The sequence below is a fragment of the Schistocerca serialis genome, chromosome 3 (genome assembly GCF_023864345.2).
Source record: "Schistocerca serialis cubense isolate TAMUIC-IGC-003099 chromosome 3, iqSchSeri2.2, whole genome shotgun sequence".
In the NCBI taxonomy this organism is placed as follows: Eukaryota; Metazoa; Arthropoda; class Insecta; order Orthoptera; family Acrididae; genus Schistocerca; species Schistocerca serialis.
This window is the reverse complement of record NC_064640.1, coordinates 544,963,973-544,985,169: the sequence shown is the minus strand read 5'-3', so window position 1 is coordinate 544,985,169 and position 21,197 is coordinate 544,963,973.

The window sequence follows — 21,197 nt, the reverse complement described above, 5'->3', positions numbered from 1 at the left end:
AGAGAACCAGAATTCGAGGCTGACTGAAGAACGATTCCACTGCCGCCAACGTACATTTCGCGTAAGGACAACGAAGATCAGATTAAAGACATTAGGACTCGAGCGGAGGCATACAGATCGTTGTTTTTCTCTTGCTGTGTTTGCAAGTGGACCAGAAAAGGAAATGACCAGCAATCGTACAGGGTACCCTTCTCACGCACTAGACCCTTGCTTGCGGATTATGTGTATAGATTTAGAATCAACAAGCAATACTTGGCTAATTCAGTTAACATTGCTGTGTTGACTTCCTGCTGGGAAGTGGTAGGTGATTACAACGAGCAGTACGGAAATACTTGAGGTAAGAGTAGAATTAGTGTTGCGCTTCATTGCTAAAATTACCGAGTGCTAGGCTGATTTTCTTACGCTTTTATTCAGAAATTCAGCAGTACATTATTCTTCCTACCTTAGGTGGCTACATATTTTCACATTATACAGTTTACAGCTAATAACAGTGAACGCAACAATACGCATTTTAGCTGATGTAAGAAGTACGACTTTTACCCTTCTCGCGCATAATAACGTGTTCCATTATTGAAGCAAAAGGTAGTTGTGCTTTAGCCATCCTTCAACGATAGTATTAATATTTTCCGCTGCGAGCTAACGCTATTTAAAGCAAAAAACGCTTCACTGCATTTTGTTAATTTCTAAACATTATGGTGAAGATGAGGCAGAAACAAATAATGAACGAAGCAAATCTTTGTAATATATTTTCGAACTATGAAAGCAGTGAAGTGGAAAGCAACACCATTATGGAAGACATTAATGCTTCAGCGTGTGAAATGATTACGCCGGATGAAAATAACATAATTCAGCTACATACTGAAAGATGACAAATGCAACGGTTCCACCTTCAGCTGACCTGCCGATTTCACCAGCACAGAATTCTGCTGAACTCACTACGCATGGAATGATGCTAAAAATTGATACCTGGGAGGCCAAAAGCAACGCACAAGCTCTCGTTGTCCACTTCTTCCCATCCAACGCCGTGGGATGGTGTTGTTAAGATAACGCCAAACTTCAAGGTGAACGTGAGGCGGGGCGCCGTCATGCATAAAAATGAAATCGCTGGAATCTTCGTGAAGTTGAGGAAACAACCAATGTTGCAACACGTTTAGGTATGACATTCCAATCAGTTTCCTCTCCAAAAAAGAAAGTTCCATAAACCATATGAACAGAAACGGCACAAAACACATTCAATTTCGGCGAGTCTCTCTCGGGTTGGACGACGACGAGGCCAGGATTATGGACCCCAAATTGTGACGCTATGGTGATTTACTTTACCATATAGATGAAACGTCGATTGCTCTGAAAAGATGAGCCGTTCGGAAAAAGTGTCCTCTGCCATGTGCTGGAGAACTGAGATGCAAAATCTGTACCTCCCCTTACGGTCGCCGGGATGCAGTTGCTGCAACAACTGTAACTTGGAAGGCTTCATATGCAGGCGTCGTTTCAGAACACGTTGTTTGAGGAAGTTGAAGTTCCCGACCAGCACGTCTTGTAGGCTTGCGAGGGCTCCGTGTAAACGCATCTCGGATGCTCTCGACATTTTCATCAGATCTGGGTATCCGACCAGTGCTCTTCCCATTGCATATGCAACCATCTTTCAAGAATTTCGTGTACCAGTCATAAGTCTGCTTGTGCAGAGGCGGCTTCTTGCTGAATCGACGGCGGAATGCACGTTGCACTTCAACAATGAATTGATTTCACGCAAATTCCAACACACAAAGTGATTTCTCTTGTGATGTAGTCACCACGTTGCTACAAACAGCACTGCAGCTGTGCCACACGTTGAACCTTCCTCATCCAGTGACATGCGCAATGTGTTTCTAACTTTTAGAGGCACTACTGCTGAGACAGAGGCGGGGGGGGGGGGGGGCACTACTGCACATCGCTTCTTTTTTCGAACACCTTTTGTAAATGTGATCAGTTGTAAACGTAGAAGTTAGAAAATTATTGCCCTCTCTGCAACCAAGCAAAAGCTGTTCTTATTTTGTGTTTCTTCCTTTTTACCCTTCTTTTTTTTTGTTTACAGACTTTATTTAGTAGAGTAAACGTAGGTTATTTACTGGTAACGTGACAATTTGGAAGCTTGTACTCTCTTAGTTGTGAGGCAATGCGCTAGCTTTTTGTTGTGCAGTACTTTGCAATAAACCAGCGGAGACCGCGAGACTTGTAAATGAAATAATAAATATTACTCAGAACAGACATATAATTGTCTAACGAAATAAAAAAAGTGCTTCTGCCACACGAAAGATTCGAACATACAGCCTCATGCGCCATAGTAATACACGCAGGCTCGGAGCCACACCGATGCCAATGTTTTACTTGGTGCAATGTGCAGGCACTCTAACGGCGAGATTAGGATCGACAAGCACAACCACTGCACATGCGGCGAGGTACATCATCTGCGGACGTCACGTGTTCAATATTTGTCGTCAACTTTTCGGGTGTTTCCGACATTTGCGGCCCCATGTGTCTCGTGTTTAGTTACTTGTCTCAGTGTCATCTACGTCGCTTCGTGAGTTTTTAGAATGCTAGTAATACTCACAGATATACAGGGTGTAATAATCAAGAGATCACCAATTTAGTATTGGAGGGCAGCGTGGAGGTAAAAATCGTAGAGGGAGACCAAGAGATGAATACACTAAGCAGATTCAGAAGGAGGTAGGCTGCAGTACGTACTGGGAGATGAAGAATTTTGCACAGGATAGAGTGGCGTGGTGAACTGCATCAAATCAGTCTCAGGACTGAAGACCACAACAACAGCAACAGTAACCCATGTGCTTGCAACGGTCGTACTGATGGCTGGAACAGTTGATGTTACCTATAATCAAGCAATGACATACGTTGCATTGCAAAGGAAACATGTAAAACATAACACTGGCGGCGCACAACGTAACCAGACGTCAGGAAGTGAGCATGTTCCCCATGAGTCTAATGTTCAGTCGTTTAAAAATTCAAAATTTTTTGTAAACCAGTGTACATAAATCAAACGTACGCAAAAACCCTGCAATAAACGAAAACGTTTCCATCAATATATACGACGGAGAAAGGATGTTAATGTTCGAAAAGAGTTTCAGCATACTTTTTCACTCATTTGTCTCCGATAGAGTTACTACAATTAAAAAGATCATCAACATGTCTGTAGCTAAAAGTGATCGACTTGCGCTGAGTAAAGAATCAGTATAACTAAAATTTCTCTCAGAGGCAGACAAAATGCATGTATACACAATACTTCTCCGGCGACTTTCTGAAGAGTAGGAAACTTTTGGCCGCTCGTTTTCCAGTAAGAAGCCACATTTTCTTCCATTTTGCAGTTCTGATTTAAATATCTTTCCAACACGTCTATTGGAGCAATACTATCATCGACATCTGCCCACAAAGGAAACTTCTTTACTTTCTCTGATAATTGAGTTCTTGTGGAATTTGATGAATGAATTCCCTTTTCGTGGCTTATCCGATGGTAAAAGTACAAAAGCTCTTTAATACATCATTTTGCAAACAGCACCAGTGTGATCCCCACTCTAAATATGAAAGTTTATTGAAACTAAAAGCAGAGGTCCTGTTGTTGAAGGTATTTAAATTATTTTATTCTGTTTCAGGGCTCCGCCAAGGTCTCTCACAGATTCGATCGGTCAATCTCACAAAGTATTCTCATGTATTCGGCTATGCTTTAAGGGAAGGAACATCGACTCTGAACGTATGAGGCTTGAACTTAATTCTATGACCGACCTCGGGAGTCGTCAGTTCTCTTTGAAACTGGCCACTCATGAGTTATTACCATAGCAATAAATGGATTCTACATCTTACCTCTGCCATTACTTTACGTCTCCTACCTTCAGATATCATTTTTAAATGACGAATGGTGGCGAGAGGAAAGCTGCTACCTCACAGAATCTCTGGACAAACAACTCTTCATCTAAGTATAATTTGAAGCGTTTATATTAAAGCCCGATTTCATAAGTTTCTCTGTCCTCGGGCGCCTGACTCAATTGCTTTAACATTCTCATCGTCCATGTCTACAGAAGGTGCAGTGTAGTTGATTTCTCCAGTTCTAATTCCTTGGACGCCGCTTTGAAGAGCTACAAAAACCCTTATGTTTTAAAAGCTATAAAATATACGATTGCGTATAAGAATTACAGTAATAGAATAGCATACATACCATGAAAAGTTCGTTCATCAACGTGATACCAGTTCCTTCAGTTCAGGCTATTTCTCCCTTCTCAGAGAGCTTTTCACACAAAGACATTCTAACATTGTCAGCTGCTTAGTCCAGCGACTACCGTTAGACTGGCTCAAAGATCTATCGAGAGCATTAAGAAGACCACTTTTCTATACGTAAGTGACGCGTTATTTCGCCGCAGTCAGAAGGCCATGAAGTTATGGACAATTGCCGCATATATAATCCACATTAAATTTATTTCGTAGCACTGTATTTAGCATATATCAGGAACAATTCAATCGCGAATAATCGCGCAGTGCAGCGACAATGTTGGTACCTTGATCAGTGGGACAATTGACGCATGTATACTGGGCATTAAAATCATTGGATACCAAGGGACAGCCGGCCGGAGTGGCAGTGCGGTTCTAGGCACTACAGTCTGGAACCGAGCGAGCGCTACGGTCGCAGGTTCGAATCCTGCCTCAGGCATGGATGTGTGTGATGTCCTTAGGTTAGTTAGGTTTAATTAGTTCTAAGTTCTAGGCGACTGATGACCTCAGAAGTTAAGTCGCATAGTGCTCAGAGCCCTTTTACCAACGGACATAAATCATGTAAACAATTCTCTTAGAATGTTACCGCCTATTTTTTGGTTCATCTGGAAACTGGGTTGTAAAGACAATGCGAGATCTAAGAGTCCAAACAATAAAACAGGAGACAGTGCATGTCAGATAATTGTTTCTTCTCGCGCTCATGCTGAATGTCCACATGTCCGTAGTTGCAGAGTATGCGCCTTCTGTTATATGAGCAATTACCTCAGGCATAATTATATGTTGTAGGCTTTTAACGCTTTCTGCCATGTACTGCGACACAGTTGTGGGGTGAGATATAATGGCTCTACTCACCAATCATAGCCCACAGATCCCAACTGCGGTCAGTACTTCCAACAGTCCGTAGGCTGCAGCACACCAGTGCTTGCACACGACACTGTTGCAGTAACGTCACCGGCTCGCTCAGTGTGGAGCAGTGAGGGCGCGGCCCGTGGCCTGCGTCTCCATGCGCACCTCTGCTGATGCCATGGCATACAGGTTCTTTTTTTTTTTTTTTAAATTCTTTATTCAAAACCATTATAATTATACAAATGTAATCCACTGCCTTAATTCATTAGTGGGTCCTAACAGTGATACATTTACATTAAATCTTGCAGCTTAGTGTACTTTTAGTGTGTGAGCTACAGTTAATGTTACTAACAATGGGCATCTAATGTCTACTTGTTCTACTATTTATACCTAACTACTATTACTAATTTAATTATATATGTATTCTGCAGCGTCACATGTGTGCCAGTGAAGAAGATATATACCTACTTTTTCACGCCCTGCTCTTCGAGCTAATCTCGAAGAGCATGCCCCTGGCACTGGGCGGGCCTCGATGTTAAATTCGCTGCAGTCCCTATCTTAATTTCCTATAACTAAGTCCTACAAACTAACCTATCCTACGTCATATCCGGTGTGTGTGTCACAATCGGTAGTTCCCCACTCCCCCTAGTCCTGCACGTGGCGGATCCCAACTTAGATGTAGTCGGCCAGTCCACGCACAGGCGGTATTGCAATAGGGCTCTTGGACGCAATTGGTGGTTGTTGTCGCTTATTGTTTACTATATCTCTCCTAAATAGTCAATTAAAACTTTTCGAGATACCCCGTTTGCCAAGGTGTTTAAAGTCTGAAAAGTCTCCTCTCGTCTAAGTAGTTGGTGTGTGTCACGGTTGGGTAGTCTGTCTCGCAGTGTGTTGGCGATATCATTGAAGAGGGGACACTCGTAAACCACATGCTCGGGCGTGCCTTCTTGTTCGCCACAGTCGCACGCTGGTGTTGCCCTTTCCCCAAATCGACATAGATAAGTCGGGTAGGGTCCATGGCCAGTGAGAAAGTGGATCAACCCTCGCGTAGGCTCAAAGTACTTCATTTCAAGTCGTTCCCTCACATCGGGTAGAAACTGGAAGGTTCTTCGTCCAGTCTCTTCTGCCTCCCAAATCTCCTGCCAAAGCTCCTCCCCTCTTTTCCTTATCTCTCTTTTATCCCCCACTCTAGTACCCATAATATCAACAATCTTCTCATAGTTTCCCTTCTTGGCCCAATACCAAGCCGCCTGTTCCCTTATCTTTATGTCCAGAGGGCAGAGCCCCATTATGACTAATAGGGCCCCCCCTGGAGATGTTCTATAGGCACCCACGGATCTTAATACCATGCTTCTCTGTACCCTTCTCACTGCCATGGCGGGCACAACCCTCGTGAGCCTGTGCGCCCAGACTCCCGAGCCATAGCCCACAACTGAGGTTAAGATACTATTATGATACAGTCTAATCAGGTGTGGAGGAAGATGGAATCTTTTGCGGCCTATGGAAATTAGGTTATTTAATATCTGAAGGGCTCGCTGAGTGACAGTTTCAATGTGTTTTCCGAAGCTCCACCTCTCATCAATGATAACTCCCAGGTAACGTGTCTCTCGTCGTCGGAGAACTGGTGTTCCGTCTATTCTGACAGTCGGGTTTCTGATAAGATTTCCTTTTAGTAGTAAGTAGGTGGATTTACTGGGTGAGATCGACATTTTAGTCGCGTGGCACCACTGTCGGAGTTTGTCTAATGCTGTCTCTATTTTCGGTTCAATGTCTTCGCGGCTACTGCCGCCAACCAACAGGAGGAGGTCATCTGCGTAGGCTATCACCTCTAGCACCTCATCGCTCTGTTGTAATTTATCTAATAAAGGCTCCATATGGATGTCCCAGAAAAGGGGGCCCAAGACGGAACCTTGGGGACATCCTTTGGTAATTATCTTTCTGATTCTTTCGCTAGATGATGATAACCATACCTCCCGATCTTTACAATAGCTCCTCAGGCAACCATATAGAGGCCCTGGACATTCTTTCTCCCGCAAGCAGGAGAAGAGCGAAGGCCACCAAAGGTTGTCGAAGGCGCCACTGATATCAACCATGATGCCAACCACGTATTTGTGCGGGGTCGAGCCACAGACCTCGGCCGCCAGGGCGATTGCATCAGATGCTGACCGCCCCGGCCTGAACCCGAACTGCCTGTCGCTCACCCCACACAACACTCGATGTGCCGTCAATCTATCACCCAGCAATTTCTCCAGTATTTTGCCAAATATATCCAACAAGCAAATCGGCCTGTAAGATTTTACTTCCGCAGGGTCCTTGTCCGGTCCTTTCTTTATAATAATTACATTTGCCGTTTTCCATATCTTTGGGAATTTTCCCTGTCTGAGGCACTCGTCATATAAGTGTGTTAGTGGCGCAGTCAGCTGGGACGCCAGAAGCTGCACCACCTCCGCCACAATGCCGTCTGGCCCTGGTGCTTTTCCTTTTTTCAGTGATCTTATGTGGGTTGCCACGTCCTCCTCTGAAAAGGGGTAGACAGCCGTCTCATTACCGTATTCCTCTTGATCTTCGTCTCTGAGTTGTTTCTGTTCCTCTGTTTCCCCATCCGCATTATCGTCAGCCAACAGGGACCGGAGGAGGACCCTCGCAGTTTCCTGCCAGGACTCCGTCATCCCGTCCCCGTACCTGACTGTTGATAACTCCAGAGGAGAGCGGATTTTCTCCCTCACCAGCTTGTATGGAAGCCCCCATGGGTCCGTAACCAACTGGTTGAGCACAAAATTTTCGCAACTTCTCATCCTGACTTCGCGTAGTTCCTTTTGGAGCTTCCGCTTTTCCTCTCTATATAGCACCTGCCACCTTAGGCGTTCCTGCCAGACGACACTGCGCTGGTAGTGCCTTCTCAGCCTTCTGACAGATTGACGTAGTTTACTAAGTTCAGCTGACCATGGTGACGGAGAGGCCGCCATGGCCCTCCTCATTGTTAGTACAGCTGCCTTCACCGCTCTTGTCACTGCATTCACCAGTTCCTCTGCTCTCTGGTCTACGTCTATGTCCAGATGCACGTCGCCTTCCGGTGATGGAGGAATGTCACACTCCCTGGCTAGGCGTTCCCAATCGGCTCTTCTATAATTTAGTTGCACCTCCCACCCCGTGGCCCAGCGGCAATCTCTTTCTCCCAGGGTAAAAGATATCAAATTATGGTCGCTTGTGGTGGCATTCTCTATGACTCACCAATTTTGAATACTGTTAGCCATATTTGGTGTTACAAGGGTGACATCAATGTTTGTGCCTTGTCCTCCCCCTGCAGCGTAGGTAGGAGGATTGCCGGGCCTGTTTGCCACCACAAGTTGTGATGCCATTATGAGTTCCTCGATTTTTTCTCCGTTAGCATCTCTTGTGCCGCTGTACCACAGGGGGGATTTTGCGTTAATGTCAGCTGTTACTACTACTTTTCTTCCCTGCAACGCCGTGGTAACTCTCGCTAGATGGTCTATGTAGAGTTCTATGTTGTCCCCATATTGGAAATACATGTTTATAAGAGTTATTGTTCCCATAGGGGTTTGAAGCTCCACGACGTTGCAGTGGCTAGTTGTGAACTGTGAGAGTGTGGTGACTCTCAGGAGTTAATTTGTAATTATGATCGCCGCCATCGGGTCATCTCCTCTGCTGACTATATGCCAGCTCGCAGCAGCAAAAGCTATTTTTCCAGCCAGGGAGTATGGCTCCTGTAGACAGAGTACATCTAGTCTCCTCTCTTCCACCTCCCTTCGGAGCTCCTGCATAACGAGTCTGCTGTTGTGACTGTTAAGCTGTCCAATAGTTATTTTTGTCATTACGGGAAGTATGTATGTATTCGGTCATGTGGCCAAGTCTTGCTCCAGTCAAAAGCAATTCGTCCGTATGCTATTACCGATTGTTCGTATATGTCGTCAAGGTTAAATTTCTCTCCACGTCTTTCAAAAACTTTCTTGAGCAGGTCTCGCAAGGCTCCGAAGTCGGTGGGGAGATTCACTGATTTTAGCTGGATTCTGTCAACAGCCTCGATAACCGAGAAGGTTATCTTTCTGCCTTCTTCGTGTCCTACTCGGACCACATGTCGTAAGGCAGTGGTCAGGGTAGCCGGCTGCTCTAATCTGGATAGTTGCATAGTGTACTCCAAGTTGGGGTACACCCTCACCGGATCGACCGGTGGCACTCTGACAATTGGAGAGCTTTGTACAGTGGGGCTCGTACATGAGCTTGTCACTGTATTTTCTTGAATGGGTTTTTGGTTTGTGTGATCAGTGTGATTGTCTTTAGGCGTTACCACAGTCACAGGATGCCCTTGCCGTTGTTGGTATAATTCCGGCTTTGTTCCCCGGCTTCCAGAGGAGAGAGTTTCAGCCATGAGGGGGAGATTTGTTTGTATGCCAATGTCCATTGTGGGAAATCAGTCTGAGTTGCTTTATCTTGTATTTCAGTTTTAGTGGCGCAGGAGAGCGACCTCAGAAAATCCTTGAATCTGTTTGCCCTCATGGCGTCCCTCCTCCTCTTGCTCGGGGACTTTCGTTTTGGCATCCTATTCGGTGTGCCTGTCTCAGCCATAGTCGGTTCTGGAAATTAATCTTTGCTCCAACATTTTGTATGTCGGGCAATTCCTGCCTGTGGCTCCGCAAGACTTCTTTCCTCGATTCTTGCAAGGTATACAGACTGCCGCCGCCTTGCAATCTTTGCGGCCATGACCATGTTCCCCACACTTAGCGCACGCCGGCTCCCTGGTGCACAACCTTAAGACGTGATCCAAGTCTCCACAGCTGTGGCAACGAGGTACCACGACATAGTCTCTTGTGTTAATGGCATGGAAGCCAACATATATTCTGCCCATTGTTGTAATGTTTCTCCACATTTGCGCTGACACCTCGGCGACGTGATGAACAACATCACGACCCCGTGGCCCAGTCTTAAATTTTAATTTGAAGCAGTTCTTAAATTCTTCCTCATTAATTTGCTCAAAATTTTGTTGTCTAATTGTTTCTAGTAGTTCTTCATTGGTAATTATTGTGGGAACGTCGTATAATATTACTAGAGGATTTCTTTTCCTCGGTGGTTCTCATTTGACCACCGAGTTCAATTTTTGGTTGTTCAGCAGTTTTTCTTTATCTTCCTCTGAAGCCACTTCAACTATAACAGAATTTCTACTTGGCTTAACATTTTTAATTCTTATTTGGTCTTTAACAGGGTCTATACTTTTTGTAAAGAGTTCTTGGATCTTTTTGACACTTGTGTCCTGCCCAGGTAGTGTCCTGAGGAAAACTGCTGTGTCTGTTCTTTTTGTGATCTTATCTATAGTGTCTTTAGTCGAGTTTTGTGGGCGCTTAGTGGGCGCTTGCGCAGCCACGGCTGCCCACGCCTTTGCCGGTTGTTTCCTCAATCGGTCGTTCTCCTTTTCAAGTTCCTCCACCCTTCCTTCTAGTTTAGCGTGGGCAATACCCCATGCTGCCAGCTCATTTTTAATAATGGCAAGCCCAGCTTGGCTTATTTTGCCATTTTTAATTTGTTGCTCCATAAGCGACGTGATTCTGTTGTATCTTTTAATAAATGTCTCATTCTCTGCCTGTCCCTGCTCGTCCTGGGTGGAAGGATCAGGCGCAGTGGAAGCTCGTTGAGGCGCACACGAGTCACTCGTTTCGTCTGTAGCCATGATGAACGAGTGAAGAAAAAAAGGGGTGAGAGCCCGTCTCTTGCCCCAGACCGGCTCCTCTGGCATTGGGGGGGGGGGGACTTCTGCAGCTCGCCCACCGACCTCGCCCCTAGGTCAAGGGCAGGGCACTTCAGAGCTGCCAGGTTCAGCGCACCGTCGCCAGTGCACTGGTCCTCCTCAGTGTCCCCGTCGTCGACGATTTCACGCGACGCTCCTCGGCAACTGCACCCCGCACTCCGGAGAGGCGGATGCACCTCTCGCCCTTCGCCGCTTACTTGCCCGAGTTTCCACCTTCCGGCCAAGGACCCGCTCCTACTCAGGTGGCGGGCCGGTCCCCCAGACGTTCGGCGGTCTGGACCCATCTAACATGGTCCAGGTGATGTCACCACCTCCTGGGTTTGGCAGAACACGCCCCGGTTACCCAGGGGCGCGGCGAAGCGCCCTTGCCGACTCTCGCCGCGATCCCACGCCGACAAACGAGATCGCCGGCATGCAGAGCACGTGCTGGTCTGTACCCTGCGAACAGAAAGGGACTGATGTTCGGTCCCATGACACAGCTCCCCCTGTGCCACGCACCCTTCGCTTTCGCATCGGGTTGGGTCGCAGCTCTCCCTTTTGTCGCAAGGCAGAATGCCAAGCTTATCATCTGGCACCACGGGAAGGCGGAAAGAGCCACTTGGGAAGGAGAGGCTATAAGAGACGCATCACTTCCCCTGTGAGGACTGCCGCGGCACACCCGACTGGAAAGCGATACGCCCCAGTGCGAGCTTCCGTGCCCTACGGCGCGCTGGCAACGGGCGGGCCCGCCCCGAAAAGCGCCGTCAAGCGACGGACCTCACGCCAGACATACAGGTTCTTTCGCAACAGCACTGCTCGGCCCTTGGGGTGACGTCAGGGACTCGCTCGACCCGAGACTGCTGTAGTCCAGTGCGGCCGCAGCTCGCGGCCGGGCCTCTGTGCACGACTCTGCACCCTAATGCCCGTCGGAACTCGATGCGGCTGTCCCGGCTGAACCGGCAGCGTGAGGCAAGTATCACACGTCTGTCATGGCTACGGTCCTGGACGGATGCCCAGCTCTGCTACAAAGTGCACAACCAGAGCTAGCGCTCAGCCGGTTGTTACCGACCGATTGACATCATACAAGCCAACTGCGACGTCACTTCAGCAGTGGCTTCATCAGTTCCCCACAGGCAGACACGTCCCTGAACTGACTTAACCTCTTAACCTCAGAACAATGAGTCCTCTGATATTTTTAGTTATTCTATCTTGTACAAGTATCTCCTGTGCCAATGACAATGATTTGTGAAACTGTTTATTGACAACATATCAAACTGAGTATTCTTTTTTCTTGTATACACCAATCCCGTAATTTTGTTGTACTTTCGACTTGAATGACTTCTCATGTAACAGCCAGTATCGTAGAAAATTTAAGACACCAAGGAAAATTTTGTTTCTTTATGTTTATGAAATACATGTATACCAGAAAACCACAGATGTTAGTAAGTACATGAAATACTTTCTACGACAATGAAGAACAGAGAAGGCTTCACATTTTGTCTGTGATCAGCTAGGAGATGCCTTCCTGTTTCGTATCGTCCTTTGTTCTTTAGCTTTCGCTATGTATGCATCTATCTCGTTAGCTCTTAAGAACTATTAAACCCGACGGGCTTTTGAAAAGTCCATGCAAAAATAAAAGCTGCTTACACGTTTGCTGTAAACCTTTTATAGTTTTCAACATAGTCTGCTTTTAGACTTATCCACCTCGTCCGACCATGTTCTAATTTATTGATCCCTTCCGAATAATAGAAATTGTCCGAGTCTGCAAAATAGCTAATAGTTGCTGCAATCACCTCCTCGTTTGAATACAATCTTTGCCCCACCAGACAATTCTTCAAATTGGGGAACAAATAGTAGTCAGAGGGAGCCAAGTCTGGTGAATAGGGGGGGGGGGGGCGGATGTGAAACCAGTTGGAATTTTATTCCCATTAATTTTACGATCACAATTGCTGAGGTGTGTGCTGGTGATTTGTCGTGATAGAAAATGATGGTCCAGTAACAATGAATAATATTCACCCGTAATAGTTTTAACATTTTCCAGATAGTTGATGAGGATTATCCCTTGCGAATCCCAAAAGACAGTCGTCAAAACCTTTCTGGCCGAAGGAATGGTCTTCGTTCTTTTTGGTGCAGATACTCCCTTGGTAACCCATTGTTTAGATTGTTGTTTGGTTTCAGGAGTGTAGTAATGTATCCATGTTTCATCCACAGTGACGAAACGACGCTCAAATTCCTGCGGATTCCTCTGAAGAGCTGCAAACCATCCTTGCAAGACTTCGCATAATTCCGTTTTTGGTCAAGCATGAGCAATCGCGGAACGCATCTTGCAGATACCAATATCGTGTCAAAATACTCATGCAAAAATTTACATACCTGTTCATTCGAGATAACCACAGCACTAGCAATCTAATGCATCTTAACTCTTCTCTCAGCCATCACCATATCATGGATTTTATGAATGATTTCAGGAGTCGTAACCTCCACTGGGCGTCCAGGACGTTCAGCATCACTTGTGCCCATACAGCCATTCCTGAAATTTTGAAATCACTCATAAACTGTTCTAATCGAAGACGCAGAGTCACAGTAATGTTTATCAAGCTTCTCTTTAGTCTCCTGGGACGTTTTGCCATTCGTACAGTAAAGTTTAATCAACACACGAAATACTTTTTCCTCCATGTTTTGACAATCACATGACTTCCTTGATTCACACAAATGCCAAAGAATTAGTCCAATATGACTGAAACTTGGTGTGCGTTCTTCCCAAAGATGCTGGTAACTAAACAAGACCTCGATAGGCGCCAGTGGTTCCATGTCTCGGACTTTGCACAGACTTTTCAACCGACCCCCGTATTTAAGTATATTTAACTTAACACCTTTCAGATGTCTTAATTTAACAAACCAAACAATGTATTCATGTCTTTATCAACTTTGTATACAGCTATTCGTAAAAGAAATGCAAAACTGCTCACGTGGAGCCCGTCCGAGATTGGTGGGATAAAAATACTGATTAGCAATTTATCAGATCTCTTATGGTGCACCAAAGAACCTACAGTCTTTCTGAAACGAAGTCCGATACTCAATTAACTATACAGCATAATACGATTGATCGATCGCGTTATGCACTCGCCTTAGAAAAATTACATTGGAGCAACATCAGTTACTTTGCGTTTCTCTCGAACACAGACCTGGAGTAATAGGAAATCACAACAGGGATCAACAAGCACTGCTCGGTAAATTTCAATTGACATTACTGAGCTGACTACCTGCTGGGAAGTGGTAGGTTAACACGACTATCTGCTTTACATTCTCTATGTTCCTTCCACCTTCGCAATCAGGCAAGGTAACAGTTACAGCTCACAACTTCAACTCGCTCATCCACCTACCAGAGAGGTTGTTGGTATTTTCGGTAGGGACCACTTTTACTGTTGTCACTCCATGTGTGGTTGCTGTTTAACGTCATACCAGAGACTCATCTGTTTACAACAACAAAATACTACAAGAACACCTACATCAGTTCTTTGCATCGGCCAATAGTGTGAGATAAATACCTTTTCTCATACGAGAACGAGCAGCGTCGGTAATTTGGAGCAATATAGAAACGTCTTTTGCCATGTCAACAGCCGAGGGCGCTGAATCACATTAGTTCTACCTTACTCATGAGTTCTCCCAGTAAAGAACTTCTAAAATTGTGGACCAGAAGCCCGCCTCTCCCTCCTACCCACTTGCTCAATGTTGTTGTTGTGGTCTTCAGTCTGAAGACTAGTTTGATGTAGCTGCCCAAGCTAGTCTATTCTGAGCAAGCCTCTTCATCTCTGCACAGCTAATGCAATGTGCATCAGTTTGAACCTGCTAACTGTGTTCAAGACTTTGTCTCCCTCTATAGTTTTAACACCCCTCCCTCCCTCAGCACACATATACACACTTCTCATCATTACCAAACTGAGAAGTCCTTGATGCCTCGGGATATGCGCTATGAAACGAAGTTGTACCATAAATTTCTTGCTTACCCCAGTTCTTATCAGTTATTCGATCTGCAGTGCCACCACTACTTTTTGGCGCTACTGAGTAAAATTGTGTATTTGCAATGGGTGTTGCAAAAAATCTTGGGAGTGAGCCATCTAAGAGCGAACCAAAATCATTACGTCAGGTGCAGCAATGCCACTGACAGATTCCCAGATTGTGCTCCGGGAAAAGGCTGGCACCGCCATAACGACGACACAGCAGAAAGGTGTTGGTAGGTCAGTAACTACATATCAATTCAACAGACTTCTTATGGTCTACATGGGTACAAGCTGTGATTTGCAAAGCAGGACTGCTCTGTCCCAACATAAATTACCATTATTTTCAGTCAAAGGTGTCTCAGTCTGGTAGCTACTATTTAAGAAGGGAGGTGTTGCCGCTGCTCGAGGCGACATGAGGCTACAAGCAGCCACCATGGGATTTGGCCTCCATTAACTGTGGGCCCCCACTGATGGTTTTAAGATCAGTGCTGTGAGCTTAGCATCTTTCAGCCCGTGGGCCAACTACCAGGTGCAACCAGCCTTCAGCCATAGAAGGCAGTCGTTTGACACCATGGCTACCTGTTGCGTCACTTCCTTAACACTCGCTGTCTTCAGCACACACTATGGGGGACGTGGCACCACAGAATTTTCTAGTTTTTCTTCAGTAAAATGTATGACTGATAGTGAAGTTTTTATGAGTAGCCATCGATCATCATCCCGACGACAATTCACCACCTCAACTCAGACTTCCACGTGTAGAGATCATGCATCCCGGACCTCCACATTTTGATGTCAGAAGTATGTGTCACGTCTAAATTTCAGTGACAAGGGAACCTTACCAGCCACCCTCCCTGGAGACGATGACTGTCGACTACCTCAGTGTTGCAGTTTCGTAGACACACAGCTTAAGTGAGCAGTGGGTGACTGCACTGACTGTTCTATTTTTTCCCTGCGAGTATCACATGCAGGAAGCCCATCTTTTGGCAGCTTTCCAGTTCTGTTTTCATGTGTGACATGTGGCAAGTAAACTAAGACTGTGTTTTGAGGATGTTTAAATATGAACGTTATTTTTGCCTATCATCAATGAGTGTGGCTCATTGTCTGGAAGTGTTTTTGCAAGGTTTATGACCGGGCCGACAAGCCTTGTGCTAGTGGATAAGGAGTTTGTCAGAACCGACAACACTTGCAGTCTAATGCGTGATGCAGGCGAAGGCTGCTGTGCAATCCCAGGGCTAGAGTTTTTCATCAAGCATCATACCGAAACTGACTTTCGCTGATGTGGGTTGGAACTCAATGTTCAAGCTGGGGGATGCTGTCACCAGTGAAATACTGTCGCAAGGTTCGTTTGTCATGAAGGATAAATGCAGGCAAAATCACTAAGGCTTCATTTGCATGATATAGTGCCACAAGGCATGGGGAAGTTGCTTTAGGTGACCTAAAGTGTTGCTACCTTATACTATTCTGGACTTTGCCTCCGGGTAGAGAGTCGTTGTTGATCACGCTGCATTCGGTGATTGAGAGCACTTCTTTGTCTATACTCACGTTGAGACATTTAAATCACGTGCTTGTGTCTGGGAGTTCGCGTTTCTTCTCTCTAGAATACAGAGAGGAGAAGATAGTATTAAATTATACTAGTCAGAGGACCGCCTTCTGCTGTCCTAGTGTTTGAACGAGTTTTTTATTTTGTGGCTGGAGTTCTTCCATTGTCGCAGACATGTACGAGAACCATCATTCCGACGCACGGGACGCAGTACATTCGGTGATATTGATTGCTTCGGCTTATTAGAGCTATGATCACGTAAGTTTCCTATCCACTGAGGTTGCACACCACTGTTGATCATCTTTGACAGTAGTCTTCTAGTGTTTGGGACGTAGATGATATCAGTGATCTCGCGTTATTTAAATTATATCGCATAGCCATAAAAAGGGGGAGATTTGGGCAGTTGATCAATAATATTAGTCAGGAAATTCATTTCTATCTGTTTGTGTCCATTGCACATTGACATATAAACATTTGTAACATATAAAGAGGTTTTTATTTACAATGAATGTATAAGCAGAAACATTAATATTTAGTAGTTTCTTGTTCCCTTAATCATTCTCTTATTTTTATGGTGTAATTTACATGTTAAAGAACAAGAAGGAGGAAATAATATCACCTTTAAGAGATCCTAAGATCTGCTTCAGGTGGTAGTCAGACAGGGCCTAATCTTTACTTTCGCGTTCAGTATTTTCGATTGTGCACATTCATTTTATACCCGCCTGGTGCAGCATCATGGAAACCATACAAATACCTTCAAGATATACTTCCTAACACTTACATTTATATTCGATATTAGCAAATCCCTCTTTTTCATAAACACTTTTCTTGCTACAGTCAGTCTTCATTTTATATCCTCTCTACTTCGGCCATCATCATTTATTTTGCTGCCCAATAGTCCTTTTAGTGTCTCATTTCGAAATCAGATTCACTTAACACTATCTGATTTAACCCTCGCAATAGCAAGGAATAGGGAAGGGGTACTTTATGCCTACCTTTTCAGAAAACTGTAATTTGGTCATATACATTATATTTTATAATTTTGAAAAAGATATATTTGTAATTTTTAATGATTTCTCCTACCAGATTCCGTAGTTGTTTTAAATTTTTCAGTAAAACTTAACGCAAAAATTTAGGTCTTGTCACTGGATGTGAATTATCAGAACAGGTGTCATATTCATATTTTCAGGTTTAGGACACTTGTTACACATAAATATATCTTTAAAAAGTATGCTGTGAGTAAAAGACAACGAAAATTAACGAAATCCGAATATCTTTGTGTTGGTCATATATTACGCCCCACTTTTGTAGTACACGTTATGGAAAATCCGTTGGTACTGCTACGTTTATTTTGAATACGTTCCAAAATTTCAAACTTTCATTTAGGACAACATGGACTCCCAAGGATTCACGTGTTACCAGTTGTGGAGGAACATGTAGGAATGACCGTCTCTCCTGTTTCAGAACATTAAATGTTATTTTTATAACTTCCAGAAGAGCAGAGTACATTGAGATAACTATTTCTAGATCGAAAGGTGACCCACTTCCGTTCGAACCCACTAGCGAGAACAAAGAGATAAGACGGTTGAGATGCAGTAAAGGGGAATCATTTTCTTGACATTACGCCTCTTATCTTCAGATATCATTTTTAAATGACGAATGGTGGCCAGAGGAAAGTTGCTACCTCAAAGTATGTCATGACAATTACCTTTTCATTTAAATATAATTTAGGCGTTTATGTAAAAGTCCGATTTCACAAGCTTCTCTGTCGTGCTTTAACGGTGTCATTGTGCATGTCAACAGAAGGTGCAGTGCTAGTGTTTTCCCCCGTTCTAACTCCTTGGACGCAGTTTTGAAGAGCTACAGAAACCCTCTGCATGGTATCAGGTCTTTTGGTTCGGGATATTTCTCCCTTCTCAGAGAGCTTTTCGCACAAAGTGTTTTTGAAGCTGTAAAATAAACGTTGCGTAGTATCAGTTCCTTCATTTTGGGCTACTTCTCCCTTCTCAGAGTGGTTCTTGCACAAGGACATTCTAACATTGTCAGCTGCTTATTCCATCGGGTATCGTTAGAGTGGCTCTGTTATCTATCAAGAGCATTAAGTAGATTACTTTTCTTTACGTAAGTGACGCGTTCTTTCGCCACAGTCAAAAGACCATGTACATTCCTGGAAATTGAAATAAGAACACCGTGAATTCATTGTCCCAGGAAGGGGAAACTTTATTGACACATTCCTGGGGTCAGATACATCACATGATCACACTGACAGAACCACAGGCACATAGACACAGGCAACAGAGCATGCACAATGTCGGCACCAGTACAGTGTATATCCACCTTTCGCAGCAATGCAGGCTGCTATTCTCCCATGGAGACGATCGTAGAGATGCTGGATGTAGTCCTGTGGAACGGCTTGCCATGCCATTTCCACATGGCGCCTCAGCTGGACCAGCGTTCGTGTTGGACGTGCAGACCGCGTGAGACGACGCTTCATCCAGTCCCAAACATGCTCAATGGGGGACAGATCCGGAGATCTTGCTGGCCAGGGTAGTTGACTTACACCTTCTAGAGCACGTTGGGTGGCACGGGATACATGCGGACGTGCATTGTCCTGTTGGAACAGCAAGTTCCCTTGCCGGTCTAGGAATGGTAGAACGATGGGTTCGATGACGGTTTGGATGTACCGTGCACTATTCAGTGTCCCCTCGACGTTCACCAGTGGTGTACCGCCAGTGTAGGAGATCGCTCCCCACACCATGATGCCGGGTGTTGGCCCTGTGTGCCTCGGTCGTATGCAGTCCTGATTGTGGCGCTCACCTGCACAGCGCCAAACACGCATACGACCATCATTGGCACCAAGGCAGAAGCGACTCCCATCGCTGAAGACGACACGTCTCCATTCGTCCCTCCATTCACGCCTGTCGCGACACCACTGGAGGCGGGCTGCACGATGTTGGGGCGTGAGCGGAAGACGGCCTAACGGTGTGCGGGACCGTAGCCCAGCTTCATGGAGACGGTTGCGAATGGTCCTCGCCGATACCCCAGGAGCAACAGTGTCCCTAATTTGCTGGGAAGTGGCGGTGCGGTCCCCTATGGCACTGCGTAGGATCCTACGGTCTTGGCGTGCATCCGTGCGTCACTGCGGTCCGGTCCCAGGTCGACGGGCACGTGCACCTTCCGCCGACCACTGGCGACAACATCGATGTACTGTGGAGACCTCACGCCCCACGTGTTGAGCAATTCGGCGGTACGTCCACCCGGCCTCCCGCATGCCCACTATACGCCCTCGCTCAAAGTCCGTCAACTGCACATACGGTTCACGTCCACACTGTCGCGGCATGCTACCAGTGTTAAAGACTGCGATGGAGCTCCGTATGCCACGGCAAACTGGCTGACACTGACGGCGGCGGTGCACAAATGCTGCGCAGCTAGCGCCATTCGACGGCCAACACCGCGGTTCCTGGTGTGTCTGCTGTGACGTGCGTGTGATCATTGCTTGTACAGCCCTCTCGCAGTGTCCGGAGCAAGTATGGTGGGTCTGACACACCGGTGTCAATGTGTTCTTTTTTCCATTTCCAGGAGTGTATTATGTACAACTGACGCATATATATTTCGCATTAAATTTATTTCATAGGCCTGTATGTAGCATATGGCCGGAACAATTCAATCGTGAATATATCGCGCAGTGTAACGACAATATTGGTACCTTGATCAATCGTGTGCTGTATGGTTCAAATGGCTCTGAGCACTATGGTACTTAACTTTTAAGGTCATCAATCCCGTACAACTTAGAACTACTTAAACCTAACTAACCTAAGGACATCACACGCATCCATGCCCGAGGCAGGATTCGAACAAGCGACCATAACGGTCGCACAGTTCCAGACTGATGCACATTGAACCGCTCATCCACTCCGGCCGAAGTGTGCTGTATGTCTTTCCACGTAGAGTGTGGATACCATGAGGCATTAATCGACTAAAAATTTCTCTTAGAATATTACCGACCGTTTTGGTTCATCTGGAAACTGGGTTGTAAACAAAATGCTAGATCTGAGAGTCCAGTCAATAAAACAGGAGACAGTACATGTCAGCTAATAGTTTCTTCTCGCGCTAGACGTCCACATGTCCGTAGTTGCTGAGTATTCATCTTCTGCTATATCAGCAATTACCTCAGGCATAATTATATGTTGTAGGCTTTTAACACTTCCTGCCATGTACCGCAACTCAGCTGCGGGGTGAGATATAATGGCCTTTGCAGTGTTGATTAACATCTGAACAAGACGCATAAGACCTTCACATCTTATTGCTCCGTATGACCTTACGTATCGTGCACATATAGCCACGCATTTATCGACAGTTATCTCCTGAGCAGGTTTAGGAAGTCGTTTCTCGTCGATACAAGACCCTTGTTTATTAGACACGCATGGATGGCGAGAAATGTGCGAAGTGCCACTTGACCCTTCAGCATGAGAGTAAATTTCACCACACAGCGAACAGCAAACAAAACGAACGTTTTTCCTAACGCCATCCAAAATAGGCATTGACACAGTCCAAACTGAACTTCTAAGATTCGTTTAAAGCTGTGTGGTTCTCTAATCACCACTGATTGATTTTTCTTTTACTTCCCTTTCTTTTGTACATGCGACTCTACTTCTGCAGACCACATTTAGTTTCCGCGCTCGTCTTGTGCGATACCAAAAAAATTAAGAAATCCCATCACTCCAATAAACACTGCTCTACTGACCGCTCGTAGCCCGTAGCAAGCAACAACGGTCAGTAGACCGCAGCACGCCAGTGTTTGCGCACAGCACTTGTGCAGTGA